This window comes from Nicrophorus vespilloides, unplaced genomic scaffold, assembly GCF_001412225.1.
Source record: "Nicrophorus vespilloides isolate i.1.1-1 unplaced genomic scaffold, Nicve_v1.0, whole genome shotgun sequence".
NCBI lineage: Eukaryota > Metazoa > Arthropoda > Insecta > Coleoptera > Silphidae > Nicrophorus > Nicrophorus vespilloides.
The window spans coordinates 35,754-58,433 of NW_017097199.1; the positions used below are offsets into that span (position 1 = coordinate 35,754).

A 22,680-nucleotide genomic window follows, 5' to 3' on the forward strand; every position below is an offset into this window, starting at 1 on the left:
AGTTTATAATTAATAAATTTTAATTAAAACAAATTGTTAATGATTTAAAATTTACGTATTTTGTAATTTAATACGTTAAAACGTATTAAATTACAAAAACGTATTAAAATACGTTTTTGAAAAATGTTTCTTACCTTAAATGTAGATTTTTTTAAAAATTGTAACTTCTGATTTAGTTTATAATTAATAAATTTTAATTAAAACAAATCGTTAATGATTTAAAATTTACGTATTTTGTAATTTAATACGTTTTAATACGTTTTTGAAAAATGTTTCTTACCTTAAATGTTTTTTTTTTTTTAAATTGGAACTTCTGATTTAGTTTATAATTAATAAATTTTAATTAAAACAAATTGTTAATGATTTAAAATTTACGTATTTTGTAATTTAATGATAGATTGTTAAAAATTAACAATTAATTATAACAAATTGTAAATTTTGAACTATTACTTTAAAGTGTACAATAAAAGTAAAAAAGAGATTAAACCGTGTGGTTTACATTTCGATAGGGAAAAGTTCCAGTAAACGAAATTTTCTTTTTTTATTAGAGGAAACTCGACGAGATAATTTAATATTGATTTTGCGCCGACGGCTTCATAATTTATTACCTGCGAACTCGGCAATTTCCTCCATGCTCATTCTTTTCATTTCATCCTTCTTTCTCTCATTAAACCACTTATAATTATTTCTCGCTCGAACACGCTTTGATAAGTCACTTTCCGAATCACCAAGACCAATCGATTGGAAAATTTAATAAAGCGCTGCAACAGAAGTTTCGAATTACACCAAAGAAAAACCGGAAAGTCTCTCCAACAACGGGATTAAAAAAAAAATTGAAGATAATTAAAGGTACGTTAAACGCCCGTCGATTTATCTAACTGTCCAATTTCGATTTAAATATGCATATCTTAATGGAACTTAAAGATTTGATGCACACGGTGGGAGAGAGAGAGAAAAAACGAGTTGACAGGTAACAACTTGGACACTTAATTTGGTCAAAGCTAGAGGAAGAGAGAGATGATGTAATAACGAGTGTGTGCGAGAGGAAGATAACGAAAAAGGTGGAAAGATGAAGATAAAAATTGGTATTTTATAAAGGGGATTTCGGAGAGAGTGTGTGTGTGTATATAAATATAAATTACGTATCAAATTACGAGGGTTCACACATACACACGTGAAACCGCCGCCCATAACGAATGTCCGTGGAAGGAACGCATCGAGGGGTCGGCTATTACGTCTGTGTGAGTGAGTATATGTATACTAGAGATGTGTGTGAGTGTGTTTGCGCCAACTTAATTGCTTAAACCCAATCGCTGCGGTTGGTGTTATGGTAATGACTAACCGCAATGTGCCTTTGAATTTTAATTCCATTGTGTCCGAATCCATTTAATGGTATTATGGTTTGTCATTATTATTATTATAAACGGAGACGGCCTTGATTTCCGCGTTGCAAAAAATAAAAAACGATTGAAATTAAGGAGGCGCGGAATGATCAAAATAACTTTTTGCTGGCATAACTCTTTGCGTTAATGAACTGTCGTCCGACGTTTATTGCTAAAGTATTTAAATTTTGAAACATATTTCAATAACAAAAATATTTCAAAATAGTTACAATATTGATTAATGCAAATATATGGAAAAATATTGTTGTTGCTAATTTAAATTATAAATAATAACATAAATATTTACAAACTTTTATGTAAAGTCATGAAAACTTATAGAATTATCTATAATTACTCTAAAACTGTTACAAAATATGTAAACATTAAAAAAACAAACAAAACTTTAGAAATATTTGAAAACTGTTAGAGAATATGTAAATTTATAATTTTTACTTGTTTTATTTAAATTAAATTATAAACAATTAAAAATGTTTCAAAATTATTTCTAATTTTAAACAGTTTGTTTTTATTTTTATGTTTATTTATTAGGAATGAAATTTCTTAATAAATAGAATTTTTTATTTTTTTTTGTATAATTTTCAATGGCCGACAATGGGAAAACAGAGTTGAAATGTGCAGAGAATTGTAAAATATTGGCCAGGAAGACTAAACATCAGCGAAACCTGTTAGGGCAGTTTGCCCTTTCCTCGTCCTCCGCCTTCGCCATAGAATTTCAATGCGCAACCTTTCTTTTTTTTGCCCAACGGGAACTTAGAGCTCCACGCATGCAGAAAAAAAAAAGCACGATTTCAGACGAACAACTACCCTTTCTATAGACAACTTTCAAAGAAAATATCGAACATGAAAGCATTTGTATGGATAGAAATTGAATTCATTCGTTGCTTTAAAAAAAATCATTATTTCAGCGATTCAATATTGAAAATGTTTTACAATTATATAAAAAAAAACTTTCAAAGCATAAATCTAATATAAAAACTTTGTGAAGAAATTGCATTTATTCGTAGCTGAAAAATAACGATTTCAACGATTCTACAATGAAGAAACTAACAATTTTATATACAAATTTCAAAACATAAATATAACATAAATAAAAACTTTTTGAACAAATCTAATTCATTCGTTGCTAAAAAGTCACGATTTCAACGATTCTACAATTAGATGCAGAAATTTTAAAGCAGAAATGAAATATAGAAACGTTTGTGTATATAACTAATTCTTGAATTTCTTAAAAAATCTCGATTTCAGACGAACAACTACCGTTTCTATATACAACTTTCAAAGAAAATATCGAACATGAAAGCATTTGTATGGAAAGAAATTGAATTCATTCATTGCTTTAAAAAAATCACGATTTCAACGATTCTATATTGAAAATCTTATGCAATTTTATACAAAATTAAACTTTCAAAGCATAAACCTAATATAAACACATTTGTGAAGAAATTTCATTTATTCGTACCTGAAAAATCACGATTTCAACAATTCGACAATGAAGAAATCTAATATAAATTAAAACGTTTGTGAAAAAATCAAAATCATTCGTTGCTAAAAAATAATTCTATGCGATTTCAATGATGCTACAATGAAGAAACTACCAATTTTATACACAAATTTCAAAGCAGAAATTAAACATTAAAACAGTGTTTTATTCAGTATTTTAAAAAACATCACGATTTCAGCGATTTTTAAGCAAAAATCAAAGGTTTATAAATTTAAAACACGAAAACGTTTGTATGGAAATCTTAAAAATCATGATATTAAGGATTCTAGATTGAAGAAACTACCAATTTTATACACAAATTTCAAAGAAAATATGAAACAAATTGTGTAGAAATCAAATACATTAATACTTTAAAACCCGGCAATTCTACATTGAATAACTATTATTTTATATAAAACTTTTGAAGCAAAAATCAAACAAAAAACCAAATCTATTTTAATACTTTTTTTAGTTATAGATTTAAATAACAAAATTGATAAATTCAGGACTAACATCATTTTATTATCCTTATAATCCTTTATGTCTTCAAACAACGAACTTAACTGAAAGTTCTTAGTTTCTTGTTCAAATTGTTAAATTTTACTGGAAGACAAAATAAATAACATCTCATCGTTCTAGTAAACAGAACTATTCTTAAAAATTATGTAATTATTACAATATTCTGATGAGATGTTAATTATTTAATTGTTCATCATTTTGCATATAAATTGGTTTACATTAAATTGTTATTTTTCCAAACTTTGAAAGTCACGTTAAAATCAACACATCAATTATTAAAAAAAAAATGTACGCGAATGTAAATTTTAACAAAATCACAAAACAAACATATTAATCAATTTATTTATATACATGTGTTTTCAACCCGTGTTTCCGCGAATCAATTAACCGAACATGTCCAGTCACAATTCGAACACTTTGGTCAACTCTATTTACTAACGGACATTCCGACACTTATTTCATCGATTGGAATTCCTAAACGGAAACGCAATCAGCGTATTATATTATATATTTTTTTAAGTCTCTGCATCTTAATTTTCCATCTATTTTTAGAAGCGAGAGTTGGGGGAGAAGCCCGGAATTATTGTTAGACGTCAGTTTAATTGAGTTAGTTAGCGGAGGGTGGATGATTCCCTCGTCTCCTTTCTCCACCTTTTCAAAACGCTTCAACAACTCTCATCATCCCCCATTCGCATTCGCATCTACACGTTCATCCGAGAAGAAAGAATCGAACAAATTAATATACAATTTTTGTATGAAATTATCACTGTTTTTTGTCTTAAATTATTCAATTATTATATAATTATTTTCTTTTTTCTTTTTACAAATTTTACATTAATTCTAGATTTCATCCAATTGTTTTTTTATGGAAGTAAAGCATTTTTTATTAGGTTACGTAAATACAATAAAAAGTGGTAATCCGATCGCAGTTTTTCTGCTTTGCGAATGTGCGAAAAATGGGAAGGACTGAAGCGAACGAACCCCCACAAAAATGGTAATCCACCCTCTCAGACGCTTAAATATTTAATGCTTACACCCGAAATGCAGGATTCTTCACCAAATGGCGATTAAATCGCTCAATCTGTTTATGTAACACCTACTTAAAAGATTTATTTTGAAAAGATTAACATCAAATCAAAAGTTGAAAAATTATAATTTTTATTAATCGTGAAGTATTTTCACGTTTTCTCGTATTTCTCAGCTACCTCACGTCACAAAGTTATCATTTAATACTCGAATTAAAGAAGAAACTTTGAACTTTCCAAATCAGCTTTACCTATAATTCTAGCTATTGCAGCTTTCCTGCAATCAATTTTCAAAAATTGTGAAATTAACAATAAAAAAATATGTAAAAAGTTCAAAATAAAACCATGTTGTATTTTCACATTTTCTCTTATTTCTTAGTTACCTAACATCACATAGTTATCATTTAATACTCGAATTAAAGAAGAAGTTATGAGCTTTCCAAATGAACTTTTTTATATTTCAAGCTATTACGGCTTTCCTACAATCAATTGTCAAAAATTATGTAATTAACAATAACAAAAAATTGTAAACTTGAATTAAAACCTACAACATTCGCAATCAATAAATGAACAAAAATTACTAATTAAAAATATAAATTTAATTAACATTTATGATACTCATATAAAATCAATAAATTGCATTAATTGTTAATGAATTTATGCGATAATTAATTAAACGAAACGGATTTGATAATAAAAATGAATCAATCGATATGCAAATGAATAAAACGTGGATAAACGGAAAATAACTGTTGCATAAACAAATCACCTAGGCCAAACAATTATTATTATTTATAACTGCTTTTAATGCATATTAATTGCGCATTTATGAGGCGCGCCATTATCATATCTATAATTGTCGAACACGAAATGCAAATCGCTGCAGCAATATATGCCAAGTAACTTTTATTAATTAAAGTACTTTAAGAGGTAATTGAAGAAATATTTTAGAAAAAAAAACTACGCAAATAACAAAATATTATAAAATTAAATAAATATTTAATAACCATAATTACGCGCTACTTGGAAAGTAACTTGGCAAGTATCACGCAATATTTAAAAAAATTGAAATGAAAAGTTTTCTTCAGTTAATTTAAATATTTAATAAAAAAAAATACGCAATAAGAAAAATTGATGTAAATATTTTGATAGAGAGAAATTGCAAAAATTAACAATTTTGAATGACTACAATAAATTTAAACTTTTCTTAAAAATACTGGAAAATTTGTTATAAGAATGTAAATTAATTAATAGTAAATCACGTATATTTAAATAAAAGACCTATAAATTATTGAAAATATGACTAAATCAAATATTTTGCTTTATTTTCCTTTTTTTAATGTAAATTTCATTTAAAAAAGTTCGCAAAAGATTAATGTTTCAGACTAAATCACCTTATTATTCCCATTTGATTAATTTTCTATTATATAAATACATAAAATCGACTCAATTTTTTCATTGTCTCATGTAAGATAGATAGTCGGAAAATAAAGGGGAAAAAATATCTGAAGGTAAAAAGATAAAAAACATAGATTTGAATTAATATATTTTCATACTATTTAATTAAATTTAATAATAATGAACGGAAACAGAAGTCAAACGTTTAAAAGACCCTTAATTTCCATAGCTAAAACAGGTAAAAAAAATAACAAGCTATAATTAAACATTTAAAAACTTGTTACTGAACCTAATGCATTTTCGTCTAAAAAACAAACTACATAATATTCCATCTAATAAGCTGTAGTTAAATATTTAAAAAAAAAACCTATATTTTCGTTGAGTCGATATATTTTCGGTGACCCAAATCGGCGGCGTGAATCAAAGGCGCCGAAGATGCTAATGTGAAAATAAAACAGAACTTTACTCAAGTATGTTGTTGCGTGCCTTATCGTGCAATGAGCGAGATCCGCTATTGAAATATATATATAACCAAGATCACGTACCGAATGAAAGATCTAGACTAGATTTTCCGCTTAAACGCAGTGTGAAATGACCTACACTATTCCATATTTTTTTCTTTCTCTCTGTTAAAGAAAATTAAATAGAAAACGAATATATAAAGAACGATAATTTTCTGTTTGCTTTTCTATTCATTTTTGTATTCCAACGGTGGCCGTTCTTTGCGTTTTCTATCCCGAGACAGTTCCGAATGTGTTTACATTGGTGGATAAACAAACTGAGGCTTCAAGAGCTGCCAACGCACAATGATCAGTGCCTTTGACCGTTAAAGTAAACTATAAACTATTTACCACGAGTCACCCGATATTTGCAGTTTTATCATTACGGACTACACTTCAACTTTAATATTTGAATAAAATAAATAACTTCAATTTTATTTTTATCCTAAAATGAAGTTTATTGTACAAACAAACACAAAACAATATTTAATGAAACTTTATATAACTTTATAATCTATTTGCCGCTAAACACGTAGTTTTTTTTGTTTAATTCTATCCGTGAAAATTTAATATTTGAAGAAAACTGAAGAAAACTTAATTTTCTTAGTTTTACTAAAATCAAGTTTAATCACAACTACGTCTACGTTTTAAACACAACAAAGTTTAAAACAAAATAATTCCAATTTGTAAATATAATAGAAAAATAACTTAAATCAAAAACATTCTAGACTTCATGTTATGCAATTCCTTGCAACAATTTTATAAAAATGCTTCAATTTCTTAGCTTCCCAAATATCAAAGATTCCCAAAGATTTAAACAAAATATTTCAAATTTTTAAATAAATCAAATAAAATTTAAATAAAATAATCAAAACTTAATTTCTTTCTGAACTCTTTCAAAACACTATAATAATCTGTAATAATGAATTTTTATACAACTTCATAAACTATTTAACACGTGTTTTTTTGATAAAACTAGAAGTCTTACAGAGCTTTAATATTTTAATTGTTGTTAAAACAAAATAATTCCAATTTGTAAATACTATAAAAAAAATCCCTAATCTTCAAACTTTTAAATAAAGCACAAATTTTTATTTAATTATTCTTTCAATAATGTAAAGAAACTTTTATATCTTGCTTTAGGTTGAGGATAAACGTTTTGAACAAGAATTGTAATATTATTTTGTATAATGTAGTTGATATAAATGAGCGGTAAATATAGAGTTGGCCTGATCTGATGAAATATTGAAGACGCACACACAATCGGATTAAAAAGGAAGGCGAGATTGCATTGGAAACGCGAGGGGCCGGCTTGAAGGACGTTTGTTGTTGATGTTGTTGGACTCGCTTTGCCAACTGAAAACCCAACTCCCTCACCTTTTCATCCGTCCTCCTTCCTCTCGCTCAATGAAACTTCATCTCTATTTCGCTCGCATCAATTCCATGTCTATCCTCCTCCTCCTCCTCTTCATCCTCATCTACACCTTTCGTACCTTTCATCTCGGCAACATCTGGATGTTGTTTTTCCACTCGCTTTAAATTTATTCCAAAATGCAGACGAGACGCACTTCATTAAATTAAATTGCACATCTTCGCGGAAAATATAATTGAAACAACTCCGTCGAATAGCAAAAACTTTCCTTCAACTTTATCATTTTATTTTTACAATTTGTAATCTTGAATTTCCTAATAAATTCATCTGGTTTCATCATTAGTTACAAAAATAACGACTTTTAGATGATCAAAAAAATCGCCTTTACAAATTCATCTCATCTCATAAATTTGTAAGGAGATTTCAACAGTTATGAAAAAATATTTTATTTTAATGATTTATAAATATATACAATAATCACGCTATAACCAATGTTTAAATATTAATGAAATTCATCTTGTTACATCATTAGTTTTGTAAGTAATATTTTAACGATTTTCTTATAAATAATCAATAATAGCACTGAATTATCAATGAAATTGGCTAAGAAATGTATCTTGTTTTTTTTTTTGAGTTGATTTCGTGCGAATATCGTTATAATTTCAATAAATTATGCTCGCCACATCCTAATTAGACGCTGAGCGAATGCAATTAAGTTACGTAATTTATTCATTTCGGCATTATCTTCGATATGAGGAGAATTAACGTCTACTCGGAGGCAGTCACGAAGTGTGCGCAAACGCCGCGAGTTGTGTGATTAAGATAAAAGTCGCCAATTACCGGCTGCAAGACGTCCTGGAATTTCTTCAAAACTCCTTTATTTTCGCATCAGAAGACGGAAAAGAAACGAGAAAAGCAATAATATCGAACATTAATTAAACCATTATGGTAATAAGGACATGTGCGGATGTCTATAAATAAAAGAGTTTATAACTAGGACAGTCACTTTCAACACTCGAAAGTTACAGCCAATTGCAATTTAATCCAAAAAAAAAAGGAACGAATTAATTGTTTATTCGCAACGTTACAAATTTTATCTAAGAAATCGTTAAATTGTTAATTTTAACTAACAAATTTAGTTATTTCTTGTTATTATTTAACAAGTCGTTAAATTGCTAATGTTAAATTATGCAATGTTAAATTATGCAATGAAACGCATTAAAACAATTCAATAATTTGAACAATGCAAAAGTCTCAACGTTTTTCCATTTATTGCCAAGGTTGTAAAAGGCGTTTCTTCCATATTCCGTGATTTTACAGCAGCTCTAAAAACCTTCATAAAGTTTACGAACTCGAAATCACACACTTCAGAAGACGTCCATTATTGAATAATCGATTTTTCTTTACCGCATAAAATTCATACAAAAAAATACAATTTGAAACTTAAACAACTTTATACATCATTAGATTACTAAATAATCTTTTTAGAATTAAATTAATTGATTATTATTTTTTTTATATTATATTTATTCTCTAAATAATTGGTAAATTTAATATTGAAATATCATTAAAATTAATAATTTAAAAACATTAATTTTTGAAATAATTGTTTTACGTGTATAAATTTTAATTTTGATGTTTATGCAAGTGGAAAAATAATTGGTGAATCGCGTTGGAAATCAAGTGCGTCGCGCTTTGTTGACAAGCGCGTCGTCTCTGGGCGTCGGCGTCGCGACGCTCCCGTGGTTGCGTATATAAATAGTGCTTGACATTAATTGAGAAAGTTTCGCCGTGCCCGAAATCGCATCTACCTAAATCATTTTCCAATTATAAACCAGACCCGAACGGTTCAAATATAAAACCGTTTTCTTTTTATATCTTACCCACATAAGAATCTCAGTTTCTAACATTTGTTTAGAAAAGTACAGCATATTTTACTGTAAGTATAACATACACATAAAAATTCTTACTAAAAGATTTGCAGTAGATAAGTTTTTTAAATTCGTAAAATTATTTGAGAAATTTACATTCAAAACGTATTCTGTTTCATAAAAAAATGATTATTGTAACATCAATGATGATTATAATAACATAAACTGTATAATTTGATGATGTTGCTGGAATTCGAAATTGGATTCGTCAATGTTGTTCCGTTTCGAATGAGAAACGCGGAGAAAAGTCGAAACGGTGTGCGCTCAGTGACCGGAAAGCCCCCTTGATTTACGTGCATTCAGGAATGCGGCTCGCTTTAAAACTACGTAAATAAAAAGAGAGAGAAAAAAAACGATGTATATGAAATGTACCACGAGTCACACCATTTCCCAGCACTTTGGGAGAGAGAAAACAAAAAGAAACAACAACTACAAATCACGTTCAGTATAAACAAGTAATAAAGTGTGACCATTACGAAATTTTATGATCGTTTTCGTCTTACGAAACGCGCCTAAATCATAGCGATTTATTTATAATTCATGGTTTAATACAAACTTTGAAATTATTACAAACAAAAAAACTACAAATTTATATTTTTTTTTGTAAATTATAACATGGAAAATTATGGTTGTTTTCTATATTCCACCATTTTGTTACCATTAAATGGATAAGTAAAGATTATAGCATTATTAATCTAAAATATAATGCTATATTTTCCATGTATTTGTTTATAAAGTATTGCGTAAATGTTTACATGAAACTTAATTGACAAGATTTTTTGATTGTGTAGAAAAATTACGACAGCAAATCTAAATTTAGTTGCGTCGTTTTGCGGTTTCAGCAAAATAAATAAATTGTTTAGACGCGTTCTACAATTGTAGATATTGATAACAAAACTAAAGTTGTTCTGAGAATTGGTTAATAAATTATAGACTGAAACAAACAAAGGCATGACGCAATGGCGCTGCCACGTCACCGTGTCTGCTTTTGTTTTGCGTTGTATATATCATAAACATATATTAACACTTCATTCTTAACAGTTATTCACATTCTATAAACCAGATGTTGCATTATTACCAACTCTAATTTAAGTACGTGCTAAAAACTAATTAAGTAACACACTAAAAATAAACTATGACTTATTGAAACGCAATAGTTTTTTGAAAAAATCTAAATTTAACTGCGAATTCCGACGATAATAAATGATTTATTACGGCGATAACGATAAGTGAACGGAGCGTTGTTTGTTTGTAAAATTATGAAAACATATAGAAGAGAAAATATTTACTTATTATAACTATGAAAAATGTAATTATATGTGATGAAAAGTGTAATTTTCCTAAATGAAACATGTCTACGTTTCTTGTCTTTTTCCTTATGATGGAGTACCGGAAATCTAATATTAACTATGCTCAGCGACTGGAAAGTTTTTGGTGAAGATGTGTGCGGCGATAGCGTAAGTGTACAGTTCCGGAAAATGAACAAAGAAAGATGCATGTTTGATACAGAACATTTTCTTTTGTACGTGCATGCAATTTTAATATTCACGAAGTGAATTTTCCGCACATGAAACGTTTGTTTTCCGTTAAGTTTTATTAATTCTTTTACACAAATTGTTGAAAATGTTTAAAAAAAATATATAATTATGAATTTATATAAATCATTCAAGAAACGCTTGTTTTCCTATCATTTTTATAGAATTTAAGCGAAAAAAAACCTCATTTAAATATGAGAAAATTTGTGGAATCCGTTTTGAATGTTCTTAGTAGAAAAATTTGTAAAAGAAAATATTTGATTAAATAAAGGATATATATATTAAAATGCGTCATACTAATCAAAAGTTTGATTTTCGTGAAGTTTTGATGCAATTTTTAGAGCGTATTATTCAATGAAATCCGTTTTTACTGCATGAGAAAAGTCGTAGGCGATTTTGATAAAGTTGTCTTTAAAAAATGCAAAATTTGTTATTTATAGTACAAAAGATATGTTATTTTATTGAATAAGACAATTTTTAAGCGTCAAACACGGAAGAATTTAAGAATCGTATAGATTTTTTTATGTGAATACAATTACGTAAAAACTGTATTAAATTGTTAATATTTAATTAAATAATTAAATAAATTGTTAAATAATCGTCGGATAATTCATGTATTTTTATGTTGAAATTTTATAGGAAAATTAACCGACGAGCGTCAAATAAATTGCGAGATGCGAGAGAATAGCGGTGAAATCAATGTCAGTTGAAGTTCCCGAGTTAAATTGAGAATTTTCCACAAACAACATTGAAAAATTACATAATAAAAGAAATAATCTGATATGGAAATGCATAATAGAAAAATAAATTGAGAAACGCGCAAAACAAATTCCATGCAGCATTTCTCAATCCAATAGAAAATGTCGATTTATTTTATGTAAAACGTTTCGTTTACGTTCTAAATCATACACAAAAATGTCATATAAAATAGAAAAACTTATTGTTACTTATTGGAAACGAGATTTTTACGTTCGAACTTATGAATTTAATGGTAAAATTTTGTAGTAAAGTTCTTCTATATTAAGTTTAGGTTATTTCAAGATAATATATTGTTAATTTCAAATTAAAATTATAAGTTTTTCGTTATATAATATTATATAAATCTTAAATTGCAGAATTTGCGAGTTTAATTGGAAAATACTTGCAAGTATTTACGTACTTTATATGACTTACATTACTATTGAATTCAGCAATTTTCATCCATCCATTCAAGAAACGCTTGTTTTCCGCTCATTTTTATAGAATTTTTACATGCTTACAGCTGGATGTAATTGTTGAAAATAATTATGTAATTGCTTGAGTAAGGACTTTAAAAAAAATCATTTTAAGGGAAAATAACCTTAGGTAAATATGTGAAAATTTGTGCAATCCGTTGCGTTTTATGGAATGTTCCATAATTTTCTCCGTTGAAAAATATCAAAAAGAAAATGTCAGATAAATGAAAATTACGTAATTGTGCACTTTTTTTCTATATTAAGTTTAGGTTATTTCAAGATGATATATTGGTAATTTCAAATCCAAATTACGCTTTTTTCATTTTATAATATTATATAATTCTTAAATAACAACATTTGTAGGTCTAATTTGAAAATATTTACGAGAATTTACGTGCTTTCAATTAAAAGTATTACTATTGAATTCAGCAATTTTCATTCACTAAATAAAGAAAATATTAAGAAACGGATAGTTTATATGTGAATAAATTTTCGAAAAGTATTTTCTCTTCTAGAAACGCTTGTTTTCCGCTCATTTTTACAAAATGTTTACATGCTTACAGCAGGATGTAATTGTTGATAATAATTGTGAAATTGCTTCAGTAAGGGCTTTTGAAAATCATCGTTTTAAGGGAAAGTAAAAACCTTAAGAGCATTTGGGGAATCTGTTTCGTTTTATGTAATGTTTCATAATTTTCTTTATTGAAAAATATCAAAAAGAAAATGTCACAAAATAAATGAAAATTACGTAATAAAATTGTGCACTTTTTTTCTATATTAAGTTTAGGTTATTTCTTAAATTACAAATTAATTCTTAAATTACAAAATTTGTTGGTCTAATTTGAAAATATTAACGAGAATAATTTACGTGCTTTTAATTAAAAGCATTACTATTGAATTCAACAATTTTCATTCACTTAATAAAGAAAATAATAAGAAACGGATAGTTTATATGTGGATAAATTTTCGAAAAATATTTTCTGTTCAAGAAACGCTTGTTTTCCGCACATTTTTTACAGATTTTTTACATGCTTACAAATGGATGTAATTGTTGAAAATTAATATGAAATTGTTTTAATATGAGCTTTTGAAAATCGTCGTTTTAAGGGGAGGGGAAAAACCTTACGTAAAAATAAGAACATTTGTGGAATCCGTTTCGTTTTATGGAATGTTCTATAATTTTCTTTATTGAAAAATATCAAAAAGAAAAATATCACAAAATAAATGAAAATTACGTACTAAAATTGTGCACTTTTTTCTATATTAAATTTTGGTTATTTTAAGAAGATCTATGGAAGATTGGAAAATAAAATGACGGTTTTTCGTTACATAAAATGTTAACGGAGAATCTCTTTAAGATGATGCATTATTGCATAATTTCTATGAAAGTAAAATGTAATATGTAATAAAAATAATGCATTTCTTGTTAGATAACTTCAGTCTATTAGTACGAATATATACACATTAAATTGTTGCTAAGAAGTTAACAAATTCGTATATATTTCTTCTATATTAGTTTGAATGATAATTTGCAATTGATATTGTTACGTAATATTATATAATTGTTAAATTAATGATGAGGTGGAGTTTCATTAAATGTAGTAAACTTCAGTCTATTAGTACAAAGTAATTTGTTGTTAACTAATTCGCGTGTGTTTCCTCTATATAAAGTTTGTTTGAGGGATGGTTAGAAATTGTTATGTAATGTTATATAAATGTTAAATTGTTGCTGTGGTAATGTGTAGCGGTTGCGTGTGAAGGGTATTTGATGGAAGGAACCGGAGGGCGGCTGCGATGATGTAATGGCGCATGTGACGTTGCCACGTCGGCACAACCGAAATTGTTGTTCGAGGGGGTTGTGGAGGGGTCGTCGGGTGTTCCACGTTGCATAACAGCTAGCAAACAGCGTGCAGCAACAACGGGCGAAAGAGAGGAAGAGGCATTGAAGAAGACGGGGGAGCACATGTGGCACATTACAAAATGGAATGCGCTCGGCGGAGACGCTTTTAGCATCGGACGTCGTCGGCGTCGGTCGGGCGGCGCCGCGTGACGTCATCGGATCGCCGGCGCTGGATTGGCGATGGGCGGAGTCCCGACCAGGCGGGTCGAAGACTGGCAATGGAACGACCGTGGATCGACTAGTGTTCTTTCAATTGTTGCGGAGCGAGTACGTTGCTGTCGGTGAACGAAAACGGGTGCCGCGAATTTCGAATTCCGGTCAGATCGTTGCGGTACCGGAAGTGGGATACCTCGATCCATCGTCATCTCAAATTTGGAGGAAATCGGAGTGCGGCAAGTGGCAGAAAAGCACCTCCGAAGACGGGAATATTTTAACATGCAATACACCACTATCTGTGTATGTAGGCGAAGCGACGTTGCCGGATCGACGCGCGCACGCCACATCTACGTTGCCACAGCGCACTTGGATTTTTAAAGGCAATGTGCTTGTTGGAATCGTTTCCACGTTTTGACACTCTCGCCACAAACACCACCTTATAGGTACGATACAATTGTTATTACTAAATATCTAAAACAATCCATCACCAAAGATTTATCCCGAATCCAAGACTACCAACCGCCACGCAGCCAACCCCCAAAAAATAACAACAATAAACAAAAGAATCCTATAGGTAAACAATCAACTCATTCCATAAACACACCCTTATAAGTAAATCATAAATAAATTCTCATTTATTTATTTAAAAATCTTTCCAATTGAATTTATTTATTTGTTAATTTATTTATTCTTTTTTTTGGCGCAAAGCTGAGCCCTTCCACCCTATATACCCTACTTCCAGAGACCCAGCATGCTCTCACCATTGAATTTTAGGGGTCGTCATATCCGTCTCGCTCCGACCCATCCGCTCCCTCCCTCTCTCTCTCTCTGTCGCGCCCCTCGGCCACCCCGAGATAAGAGAGAAAGAGACCCGAAAGAGGGGTGCACGTTAGGAAAAAAAAAGTATAATATTAAAACGCCGAGGGGATTCCGCATTTCGAAAGTGATTCATGCGGAGGGCCCTTTTTCGGCTCTGCTCCTCCGTGAGCATGTTTATTGCACGTGATGCTATTTTTGTTGAAAGAGAGATGATGCTCTGCTCTAAGGAAGAAGAAGTAAAAGTAAGTGTTCCTAGGCAACGAAGGGGATTTGTGGTTATTTTTGCAGCTGTTGCTGAAACCTGGCCTCCTCTGGTTCTCTCTGATATGACAGCCAGTGGTGGTGTCAGCGCAGCGCTCCAAGAATAAGTACTTCTTGCTTTTTTTTTTCTTTCTTCTTCTTGTTGTTGTTGTATTGAAGACGTCGCCCCCCGAGTTTTCCGCGCTCCACGGTAGCAGGCTCACAGAAAGCCGGGGAAAGCGTGCGCCGCCGCCGCCTCCGCAAATCCTCATCCTCCCGCTCCCAAAGGATTCCAATCCGTTACATCAAGTGTAATTTATGTATCGCTGCCCGGCGATCTACAACCCTCCTGGTGAGGATGCCCGGTCTGTCTGTAATTAAGGACCCTTTTTTTTTCATAAAATTGTATAAACCTTCTTTTAAAACACTACTTGCACCCTAAAATTTAACATATTTCAACTGTCTGTTTTCAAACTGCATCTTTAAACTATGTAAAACGCACAAGGTAAGTATTTTACTATATTGTCAATAACATGTCAAGGTTGTTTGACCAAACCTTTCGTTCGATCATAACTCCTATTGTCAACCAGAAACACGTGTTGCGGTTAAATCAAAAACATATTACGTCTCATATTCATAATTGGATAAATTCTATTTAATCGATGAATGTGAAGATATAAATCAAAGACATCTCATATACCTGTCAATTACGTAAACTTCAGTTCAAAACCAATTAGGATTTTTATCGCTTTTATAACTCATCTCAAACTAGTTTTATGATCATTTATTTTAATGACATATTTGCTTACAAACAAATAACTAGAACACTCATTTAAGTTACCTTTAATATATTACCATAAACACTTAAAAGTAACATGAAAGATATAAACCACTTGTTAAGAATTTTTAAAGAACGAATCTGAAAATGTTAAAACTTTTTAAATACATACGAAAGATTCGTGCAAATACTTTAATTTGTTGATAATTGTCGTTGGAAAGGTAACTGAAAACGTGTTAGATTTAAAGAATATCAAATCTACCTGAAAGCAAACAGTAGTAAAAATCTATTAATTTTTTTGATAAAAGACCTTCTAGAATAAATCAATTGAGGAAACATCCAATTTGACTTGTTTTGAGACGTGCGATGGAAATTTTTGAAGAACAGTTAACAACTATGTACCTGGACTTCGGTTTGCATCGTCTTTTGTAAAGAGGAAACTGAACGACTGTCGATAATCTCCTTTGTGTCCGAGCATCTGAAGCGTAACGAAACGGTGGTAGTATAATGCGGCTAACGCCGAAGGAAGAAAGAAGATTTGTTCAGTATGCGATAAGGATGTTCCTGCAGCTTTTGCGGAGAAAAACCATCCCCGTTTCGATTCCGTTAGAAATTGTTTACCCAACTTTTACTTTCTCTACCGTATTTATGGCTGCAATCGTCGAAGAAAGTTTAATCATCCCTGAAAGAACGATCGTAAAGCTATCGGTGTTTACAGCTTAGCACTTGAATTCGCTTTAATCCTCCAACACAAATAAATTACTTAATCTCTGTTTGAGAACCTATGCCGATTCAATTTGTTATTATATAAAGATTTATATACCTTCAAATGGATTAGCTGTAAAGTTTTACGATTAGGACAAACACTTATTAAAGAAACCCAAATAATCTATCATTATTGTTATTATCACTTCTTTGTAACTACAAATATGTAGAAAACTTCAATCAATTTGTAATTATATCAAGATTAAGATGATCTTTATACCTTCAAATGGATTAGTAAGCTATAAAGTTTTACGATTAGGACAAGTACTTATTGAACAAAACCAAATAAGCTATCATTATTGTCATCATTACTTCTTTCTCATCATAAAATTATAGAAAACCTCTAAACAATCTGCAATTACGTAAAGATTTCTACAGCTTCAAACATGTAATGGCTCAAAGAGCTCAAGCTCGCAAAAAGCCAACAAAAAAGAACAAATAACATAAATCCTGTAACAAGTTCACATTAATAAAGAAATTTAAAACTGAAGTAAACTATAAAGTATTACAATTATTACAAACTTTTCTTGAAAGAACACAAATAAGTTATCATTACTATTAGTTGTACTTTTTTGAAATTGCAAATTTGATGAAGAGATGTCTATCCAAAATGCATAATCTCGGTGTGAGAAGACGAAAATAAGATAACAGCTCGACGATAAGTTGGATTGATGGTACTGTAAACGTGGTCCCATCAAGGGGAAAAACTGAAAAGAAAAAGATAACGGGACGTCGCCTGAAATGGCGATAAACATGGTCCCATCCGTTACAAAAACAACAACACAGAACTTAAAACCAGAGGATGAAAGAAACATTCAATTTTCATCCTTATGAATAGCAATGAAATGAAGTTAAGTTAAGTGTTCACGTTTAAATGATAATCGCGTTTTCCATACAAAATGAGATGCAAATGTATTTTAAAACGATCTCATATTATACAAGATTTAATTGCAATCCTTATTTTGATACAGAATTAACAGATTTCCTAGCAATTTGTAACTTTAAATTTAATTTACGTAATAAATATCAAATTTATTCTTAATACAAAAATTTCTAATCTTTTTGAACACATTAGATTATTTATATTTAATTTGTATACCTTCATTAAAAGTTAATTAACAATATTATGTAATAAATATGGATTATGAAAATAATCGAACAAGTCAAACAAATATCAAAGTCAGCTTATTGATTGAAATAATTTTCATTCAACGTGGAGAAAGCAGCAATTTATGTTGTGTGTGTGTTTTTTGTTTGTTAGACAGAGTAATTAATTAAATTTTCATGCATTATTATATGCTTTTTTTTATTATTTATTTAGCTCTTTATTTTGAACCCTTGCCGCCAGGCTTAGAGGATAATTCAATTAGGGGGTTCCCCTCCTGGCAAGGATCCCACTTCGTTTCTCTCTACCACCACCCCCCCATACCCCTTCGACCACCCTGCTGACCCATGAATTGTTAATGCCTCTGGAACACACACATTCATGCATATAAGCCTACTACTACTGCTGCGATGGGGACGACTTTAACCCTCGTTATTTCACTAAGTGCACGTTATTACAGGAATGTCACAAGTGCAAATGAAACGGCCGTATCGTATCGATTCTACTTCCGCCACTGTTCAAATATTGATCTTCACGATCGGTAGAATAACCTAATCAAGTTACCAAATTACAATCAACTTAACAGAAAACTTACTTTTAAATGATAATTTAAACATGCAAATAAATAATGTCCAATTTTGTTTTCGCAAAATATAAATAGTCTATGGGATTGGAGGATAATTGCAATTGACCGTAGCAATAGTCGATTAGTATTAAGAATTTTATGTTAGCTGTAATCCGAATTTAGGATTAGTAAAGTTTTACTTACTTTATTAATAGTGAAGTAGTATAGTTTGGATGATAATTGAATGCTTTAACATTTAAAGGCTTTTTACAACTATACACTTAATCTTAGAATATCGTCTGAAGATGAAGACATTCCGAAGATTTAGAACTTTATTTTAGCTTAGGATTAGTAACGTTGTACGTGCTTTATTAATAGGACAAACAGTATATATAAAGTAGTATAGTTTGGAGGATAATTTAATGCTTTAACATTTAAAAACTTATTAACTTCTATCAACTGTACACTTAATCTTAGCAGTATTATATCAGTATCATCTTAAGATGAAGACATCCCGAAGATTTAAGTTATTTTACTGATCCTAAATTGGGATCAAATGAATTTTGGATTAGTTAAGTTTTACTTACTTTATTAATAGGACAAATAGTCTTTGTGAAGTAGTATAGTTTGGACGATAATTGAATGCTTTAACATTTAAAGACTTTTTACAATTACACACTTAATCTTAGAATATCTCCTGAAGATGAAGGCATTCCGAAGATTTAGAACTTTATTTTAGCTTAGGATTAGTAACGTTGTACGTGCTTTATTAATAGGACAAAGTAGTATAGTTTGGAGGATAATTTAATGCTTTAACATTTAAAAACTTATTAACGTCTATCAACTGTACACTTAATCTTACATCAGTATCATCTTAAGATGAAGACATCCCGAAGATTTAGTACTTTATTTAAATTATTTTACTAATCCTAAATTGGGATCAAAGGAATTTAGGATTAGTCAAATTTTTACTTGTTTTATTAATAGTACAAATTTTCTATGTAAAGTACTATAATATTTAAAGACCTCTATCAATTGTAGACATATTATTTGCTATGAGTAACATTTGAAGATTTACTAAAGATCAAGAATTTTATTTGAACTGTGAATGCATAATAATTATGTTCGGGGATAACTTCTTCTGCAGCTGGAGTTGGTTGCCCCCGTCGATCTGCTGGCATCGGGCCAACGAGCTCGAGCCGTAAAGTTTAATATTTATACGTGGTCGGATCGATAGAACGAATTGGACAAAACTGTCCATAGCACGCGGGGATTTCTAATAACGTCCGCAAATACGGCATTTCATCAATCAATCGATACTAGAAAAGACACACTCAGAGTTTCATTTTTTCATGAACTTTATAATTGAAAATTGTAAAATTAATTACTATCCCGAGAAAGATTTAAAAATTAATCAATATTTTAATTACTAATTATTTATGTATTACTAAGTTGCTTATATTAAAAGAAATTAGATAATTAAGTGAAATAATTAGATAAACTGCATTGAAGCCCAATTTGAGCGTTTATATAATAAGCTTTAGTTTTTTGTTTAAACCGTTTGTTTTAGTCAGTAATTGATGTGTTTTCAAAGCTATTACAGACTATTTACTATCAGTAATGTTTCCTAAAAAAAAAACAATATTATTGTAATTTTCATTTTTTTTTAATTAATGAATTGTTAAATAAAAAGGAACATATAAATTTAGTCTCATTCAGATATAATGAAAAAAAAAGAAACAACAAATTGTATAATTTTTAAGGAAGTCGAGACACAAACGTAATTTTCAAACATTAAGTCGAATAACGTAAACTCAGCTCGGAGACTTTCCCACGGTAATTACTTTAGATTAATCCGTCTACTACTTGCACAAAATCTTTGATTACTCCGTGATTTTGGTTAACTAGTATTAACATAACATTAAACTAATTTTCCTCGTTAACTGTTTTATTGCGTTCAATATCGAGCGCACAAATACGAGAAAGGAACGGAGGTATATGATGTTTAGTTAACATCCTCAATTAACGAGTTAAATGTTATTTCCACGCTCGAAACTCGTTCTGATGAAACTTTGCGTTTTTTTTTTGTTTTGGACGATTGTAATTGAATCCGATGGAATAATGAGGGTTCTAATAGCCGAGTTAATGATAATAATGTTGAGTGAAATTAGTTGATGATTGACCTTCGGTTAATTACTGTTTTTGAAAATTGAGCCTCAGTATTTACATACTTTGTTTATATATAAACGTACGTTAATGGATGGATTAAAAATACTAGTAAAGTGTACTTTTAACTTAAACTGGGAGATATTCTTGTAGTTTACAATCTTGTTAATGGTTAGTTAATAATAGTGAATTAAAGATCTTATATCATTATTTAAAGCAATATTGAAATAGACTTCCATTCCGTAATAAATTGAAGATCGATTAAGACTTTATGGGAAGATTGAAATATTGAAGATCAATGGGTTATGTGTGTTTTGAATGGAAATATAAGCTACATTTTGTTGCAAAGTCGATAAAATTTTGCGGCGTTAGAGGAACAGGATTGAATTGTAGTATAGAATGAATGCGCGTATCTTTATCTGGCGGTTCGCGGAAAATCTCGCGCTTTTCCTATCCCTCTCGCTCGGACACGTGCATCCCGGCATGCCCGTATCTCCTTTCCTCTAATGCCATTGTGCTCGGCGATAAGGTGTGTATGTGTGCATGTATAGAAATGGAGCGATAAAGGCTCCCAAGTTCTAGGTCACGTTGCAATTTTAGTTTTATTTTTGTAGCATTGCTGCATGCACGTAACTGCCTGCATCTGGAGAGGAGGAGGACGATGATGATGAGGATACAGCACCGCGTCTCTTTGTTGGGAAGCGCGTCGCTCGCTCCTAAAGCATCAATTGTCGGCGGTGGACGTTTACTAAGCATAATTGCACGCCATTATTTTATTGTTTTTGTCGTCCTTTTTTTATTATTATTATTTTCCGAGCGCCTTAAATAGATTCCCTTGTGTTTGACGCTTTATGCTGACCACGTTTCGTGCCGTTGTATTTGTTGTTGTATAAATACGAGTGCGACGTTTGAGGGATTCACGGCAAGGTCGCAAGTTCAAGTGCCACGTGGCTGCGAAGGGCCAGGTAGCAGGAGAGCAGCAGAGTGGTGGAGGTGGGCGGAGCGCCCTTCGATAGTCCTTCTAGGGCCCTCCGCTCCGCGTACAAATCGCGCCACTTCCCGAGCTCCCTCTCTCACCCTCCGACAATTAACCGAGGGTGGATGTATCGACCAATGAGGCGACCGCACCTAAAAAGGGCACCCCCCTGCTAAATCCGCAACACACACACTCGCTCTCATCTAAATAAGGGATCCTTCTCCAACGATCCCTTTTTTTTTGCCCAAAACCAATGTTTGCATTCAACAATCTGCCCTTCAATATTTACCTACAAGTCTTATAAATATTTCAACAGTACCTTCAAGTATAACAAAACTATCATTTAACTGTGCAAGATTTTCAGAACCTACAGTACTTTCAATTTTTTTAATGTTCTCCCTGAAATCGAAGTTTTATGAGCAATAATTGTCACCTACAAAATTTACTTCTAACATGCAAAGTTTCTCAATATTTCTGTTTCTAAAACAATCAAATTAAAAATAATTATCTATTTAAGAATTCATACTTATAACAAATATTTCATACAACTATTTCAGGATTTTCAATGTTTTTAAGAACATTCAATAATTATGTAAAAAATCTCGCTCTCATCTAAATATCCAACGATCCCTTTTTTTTTAACCCAAAACCAATGTTTGCATTCAACAATCTGCCCTTCAATATTTACCTACAAGTCTTACAAATATTTCAACGAATTCAGACTCTACAGTACCTTCAATTATAACAGAACTATCATTTAACTGTGCAAGATTTTCAGAACCTACAGTACTTTCAATTTTTTTAATGTTCTCCCTGAAATCGAAGTTTTATGA

At 30.5% G+C, this 22,680-nt stretch overlaps 1 protein-coding gene and 1 long non-coding RNA gene across 3 annotated transcripts in view; one reads left to right on the forward strand and one right to left on the reverse strand.

Annotated features, from left to right (window-relative positions):
* The window catches only part of LOC108559391, a 50,889-nt gene that overhangs the window by 27,417 nt on the left and 792 nt on the right, over positions 1–22,680 (reverse strand). The gene's annotated exons all lie outside the window — the stretch shown is intronic.
* The window catches only part of LOC108559390 (polycomb group protein Psc-like), a 17,388-nt gene continuing 9,215 nt past the window's right edge, over positions 14,508–22,680 (forward strand). For both annotated transcript variants that reach the window (XM_017916658.1, XM_017916660.1), the window contains exon 1: positions 14,508–14,876. The gene's annotated coding sequence lies outside the window, so the exon portion shown is untranslated. The remainder of the gene's footprint in view (positions 14,877–22,680) is intronic.